The sequence below is a fragment of the Gavialis gangeticus genome, unplaced genomic scaffold, assembly GCF_001723915.1.
Source record: "Gavialis gangeticus isolate Ggan-Ray unplaced genomic scaffold, GavGan_comp1, whole genome shotgun sequence".
Classification (NCBI taxonomy): domain Eukaryota; kingdom Metazoa; phylum Chordata; order Crocodylia; family Gavialidae; genus Gavialis; species Gavialis gangeticus.
In genome coordinates, this window is record NW_017728992.1 from 112,989,216 (window position 1) to 112,995,112 (window position 5,897).

Sequence of the window (5,897 nt, forward strand, 5' to 3'; positions counted from 1 at the left end):
TCCCCACCAATGCAGTGCAGACCGCCCCTGCTGCGGGGCTTAAAGGAGCCTCATGATGGGCATAGAGGGGGCGGAGACTCCTTTATGGTAGCTTCCTTTTGACATCTGTATCCTTCACTTTGTCTGTAACGTTCCTGAAGTTTTTTTGGTGTTAGTTTTGTAAAGGCACACAAACCACTTAAAGAACATGCATGCAGTAAAGGCCTAACTCAGTTCTTGAAAAACCTTCAACAAAAAGACTGGCCTAGATCCAGAACAAGACATGGATACTTAATTATACAATTTCCCTTGATATATAAAAAGGGTTCAGTTATGTTTCAACTCTGCTGGTGCTTCCAAGTTTCACCTGAAAGTTCTATAGGCACCTGCAGTTCTGTTCTCATTACTTTGTGATTTGCATCCAGGAACTAGTGCTTAACTCCTTTGGGCCTCATCAGCTAGTTGTATTCTGGGAGCGCCTCATACACATACATCTGGACCACTCACAAAATGCAGTTATGGATACCTTCTTGCTTTTAAAAACTCCTCCACCAAAAGAGAAAAATCACATCTCTTATACAGAAATTTATTAATTGAGCAAAGTAGTGGGAGACCTGTGTGGTGTTTTTTTGTTTTTTGTTTGTTTGTTTTTTTTTAAGTCTTCCAACATTTTTAAGGGTGGGAGGGAGGGCACAAGTAGTGGTTTCCATCTTGGGAGAATGCCTGCACCATCACACTACAGGTCAGGTAGAAACGCTTTCAATCCCTGCTACCAAAGTGAAGTTCGAGATGAATAGGATTTCAGATGTACCATAGTACTTGGCATTTCCAAAAGCCTTGTTATACATAACTCCCACCAAATATGCATGTGTTTTAGACCCCTTAATTCCACTCTTCAGAGGAATCCTGTTTACTCTGCGCTGTGCAGACAGTGTAAATGCTTAATTCTAGGTTTTTAATTCAATTTGGGGACTAGGCCCCTGGAATTTAGGCCTGGTGCGCTAGCGAATAGGCTGAATGGAAGACAATAGGTTCCTAAGGCCTCATGTACATTCAGAGATTAACTAGTTTAAAGTTTTAAATTGTCTTGCATTTAGTTAAGCCATTGCAAAAATGTTCTGAACATTGAATTAGGTTGAATCAATATAAGCAGGTTTAAGTTGAATTGTAATTTCATCTGAGGTTAAGCCAAATTAATACAGTCCACCAAAATAAGTCAGTCTTGAATTGAATTGTAGAATCTACTCAGGAGTTTGCAAAGGTTTAACAAAATTTAGTGTAAAGTAACTTGTACAGCTTTGCATACATGCAAGGCTAAGATGCTTGTTAAAGATTCAGAGCTTCAATTACAGAAGAAATCAAATACATTTTTAGTTTAGCACCCATGTAACTCTGGCTCCAGATGTCTAGCTATTTGTGCTCTTGTGCATGCTCTGTGAGAGTCAAAAACCAGAAATGCCCACAAAAGTACAAGAGGAGAGCTCCCTGATAGCATAGAAATTGGGGCACTGTGCTTACTGTCTGCCTTATGCTGGGAAAGAGTCCGTGTGGCAAGTAAGTAGTAGAAGAAATCTACTACCTCTTTCTCTATCTTAATCAATTAGCAACCCTCTGATAATAACAATAATCGCTTTGTTTTTCAGTGGAACCATGCCTGGTCCCGGAAATTAGGGTGTGAAAACCAATTCACTGACCTTTTCCACTTTGTATTGCATGCACTAGGCACAGGAAATTTAAAAGTGCAGGAGAAATGAGGCAATGTGTGAAGAGCTGGAGAAATTCTAGAGATTGCTAGCTTTGAAGTAATACGTTAATGTAAAGTAAAAGAACAATTTTTTTTTTTTTGGTGGTCCTGAAGAAGAAATGGTAATCTGTTGTATTCTCAGAACTGTGGTAACTTCTGCTGGATTCAAAAGAACAACATATACCCCCCACACACACACACACTTGTTTTGCAGCTATTACACCACAAAGTGCTGCTTGGGTTCACTCCGTAACCCATGCAAATACAGTGAATTTCTATTGCAATAGTTCAACAAGACTCCAGGGGCTAATCTTGCAAACTTCTACTGGTGGTTTAGGTTAATGAAAAGTACAACTTTTTTGGATTGGAAAAAAAAAAAATCTGTTCCCCATGTTCATATGCACTTCATGACAAAGATCAAATTGTTACAGGTCAGGCAGTTCAAGGCTCGGGTTAATTTAATTTACTTCTTGTTGGACTGCCTTCTTGCTCTTTGGTTTGGCAGGGCTGGGGCAGGTCAGGAGTGAGGGGAACTGGAAGGGTAGGAGTAACTTGGGTGGTACTCGGATGAGGTATGCCCTCTCGAACTGAAAGGATTTAGCAGGTGTTAGCGTGCTATGGACGGGGAGCAGTTCTCCTGCTATCCCCAGTAGAGTAGAGCTGAGACCCAACTGGAACATAACCATATACTGGTTTAATAAGGGGAAAAAACAGGGTGGAATATAGCACGCATGCAGGGGGCAAGGGGACCCTGGGATATAATGGTACCCCTTCCAGGCACCCAGGGGGAGGGGGAAAACCAGGGGAACCCTAGGGAGTTGAAAGGATTTTGGGTGAACACGAGCATACACGCAACAGAGACAAATCAACAACAGATTTGAGGCACAGGGCTCACAAAATATAAGATGCAGGGTTTCCCACAATGAGGTGCAAATCCCACACAATTTGAAGCACAGGCACCCCAGTGGTGTGGGGCAAGAGGTGAGGGGAGCCCCCCCATCCCTAGTGGGGATTCTCTTTTGCAGTTAACTCAATCCTTTGGTGCCTTGGCTGGGAATCAAACCCCAGTCTCCCACATGGCAGGCAAAAACTGTACCCCTGAGCTATCAATGCTTGGGCTGCTGACTCTGAGTGCCTCTGGGATCCTCTGAGTGCTGTCTGCACACCAAGCTGCCCAGCTTCACATCAGGGGTTCAGAAAGAACCCAAGCTGCCACCTGCAGCTTGGGGCTTTGGTACCTCTGGGTCCCAGCCCTGCCAATGCCCTTCATGTAGCTCCTTGGAGGGTAGGGGACTGTGGATCAGGAATGAAAGGCCCTGGCAGTGGTATGGGGAGGGCTGTGCTAAACTGTTATATGTGGCTGCACCCAGCTCTGGGGTGCATCTCAGCCCTCCCCATACACTGTTACATGTAACTTACACCCCAGAGATGGGTCCATATCTGCTATTCCCATGTGCTTATATATGTGGCTATTACACCCCAGAGCTAGGGGTACCCCGTGCCATGACTGTGGTACTGGGGGACTCTCTTGGACCAGGGGCTTCATGCCTCATTTGTCAGCCTTTCTGGGGTGCTGGTTTCAGGGTGATTCCACTGGTCGCTCGGGCAATTCCCTCATTGCCAGAACAGCTGCTCCTGACACCAACCACAGTAGCAGACCACGGTACAGTCTGTTCATCTATCTCTAGACACAACTGTCAACCCAGGACTGAACCAAATGTGCCAAACTCTAGAATATAATGGCCACATATAACATTTCATCACAGCTCTCCTCATGCACTGCTATATGGGTGTTACACCCCAGAGTTATGGCCACCCTACGCCATACCTCTGGCACTGGGGACTCTCCTGGACAATCCTGACCACGTGGGCTGACCCAGGAAGGATTTCCAGCTGTCATTCCAGGCCAAAAACCAGTTCCTTATTCAAGCCCATATACTTAGTATAGTATGAATGGGTGGGCTGTAAGTTGGCAGCCTGGCATGAACAAATAGCACTTTGGACCAGGCAAAAATCTAATCACAGATGTCTGGGAGAGTCCCCCAGTGCACAGAGTCATGGTGTGGGGGGGCCTAGGAAGTGTTTCCATCTCTAATCCTAGCCCCGAAATAAGTATATGGGTTCAAATAAGGAATTTATTACAGTGTGCATGGGGAGGGGGGGCATCAATCAGACCACGCTTTGGGCTGCACAAGACTCTGGTCTGAGGTGTCCAAGAGTTCCCTGGTGGTATACAGGCATGGTGGATGCAGGGTATAATTTACATATTTGGTAAATATGCATAGCTAATGAAATTCTCTCTTTTTATCTTTAGAATGTGTAATTTATTAATAAAGAGCTTTTACTGGGTACAGGTTAGCTCTGAAAAAGGAACTGGGAATCGGAAATAAGGACTTGGCAATTAAAGGAACAAACAGTGGCCTCATGAACTATACCATGTAGCCTTGGTGTTGTCCACCCCAAAACAGTGGATGGTGAGACAAGCCATTTGCTGCCAGCCTGCGATCCCTGCCTCACACACCAGGGGGAGGGGGAAGGGGCTCTGTGGTGCACATGTCCCTTGACCTTCAGTAGAAGCAGGCAGTTTGAAATTTGGGGAGCAAACACTAGTATGTGGCCTGGGGCACCCCAAAACAGTAGATGGTGAGAGCAGGCCACTCACTGTGAGCAGAGGTCCTCTATAGCCCCAGACCTGGGCAGAGGGGGGACTGGCAGGGAATTTTGCAAGTGAAATGTTCCTGGGACCTTAAATGTGGGGGGTGGCTGACTGATGAGCAGAGAGAATGAAGTGCATGCTTAGCTATGACTTGCACATGGCAAACCAGTCTTTTGCCGATTCTGGGAGAGAATCCCAACATGTAGCATTTGATGCATGTGATACAGGTTGGGTAGTTCTGGGTAATTAATCATGAAATAGGCCTTTGGCATACCGGAAGGTAATGCAGGAATGGTGATCTGTCTCTATGGACTGCTTGCTAGAGCGTGGCTTCCTCTATTCCTAATGGGGTAAGTGACAAGAAAACAATGTTGCTGGCCCCAGAACAGTCATATCATGAAATGGCTTATTGAACAGACACTGGCCCAGCTCAAACTCCTGAAAAGCCAGGCTCAGAGGTCTGCCTCAAGGCACAGACTGAGAATTGTAACCTGAGCTGCAGGGAAACTGGAAATGACATGCAAATTGGGTTACTGTGAAATGCTGATGGGACAATGCACTGTCGGATTTCAAGTCTCCCTTGGAGACTTGGGCTCCTTGGACTCTGCAGCATAACATGATGAAACCATGTCTGACTGATCCTTCTTATTTACTTATTTTTCATAACCAAAATGAGTGTGGTCATTGACTTGTCCCACTGGGGTGCCTCTCACTCCCAACCCACAACCCCTGCCCCCCAGCCTCATCCAGGGCCCCAGCCAAAAAACAGCTTCATTGGAACACTGTTAATACACACTGATCAATTCAAAGGTGGTAACCACTCCAGGATTTGGCCAGAGTCACTGAACTGGTTTTACCTTAGGATTTCTCAACAGAGCCTGTAATGGTCTGAGGGGGGATGGGAAATGGTCCTCTCCAGTTCTACTGGAGGCACAATATACAGCAATCGCACAGAAAACATGATCATGGCTTACAGCCAAGCCACTGCCCCCCACCACCTGGCTTGTGTCCCTCAGTTCCAAGCTGAAGCCCTCTGCCCCACCAACCCTGCCAATGCTTCTCATAGCTAACCTGCATTCCCCCCCACCCAGTTGGTGTCCCTCACTCCTGACCCACAGCCTTCTGCTGGTGCACCTCACTCCCTACCTGCAGACTCCTGACCCGCAGCCCCCTCCACTCCCAGAAAGAGGCATCAGTATGACTGTCAGGCAGAGCAATGGCAGGTAGAGGGTGGTCAAAAGGGGACAGGGACATACTGCTGGGGACCAAAAATAGGTTTAGCAGGAATAGGAGTGCCAGAGAAGAGGGCAAGCTTGGAGGGGTGGAAGACTGGAGGGGGAACAAGCTTTGAAATAATTTGGTTGTAGACTGGGGGTATGACTGCAGTCGATTGATCTGCCCATGTAGCAGTTAAAATATTGACATGCGAACTAAGTGATAAGAAAATTCCTCTCATTGAGCCTAGGTTGTTTCTCTCTTCACCTCAATGCGTACCATGGCCCTGCTGTGTGGGGTGGG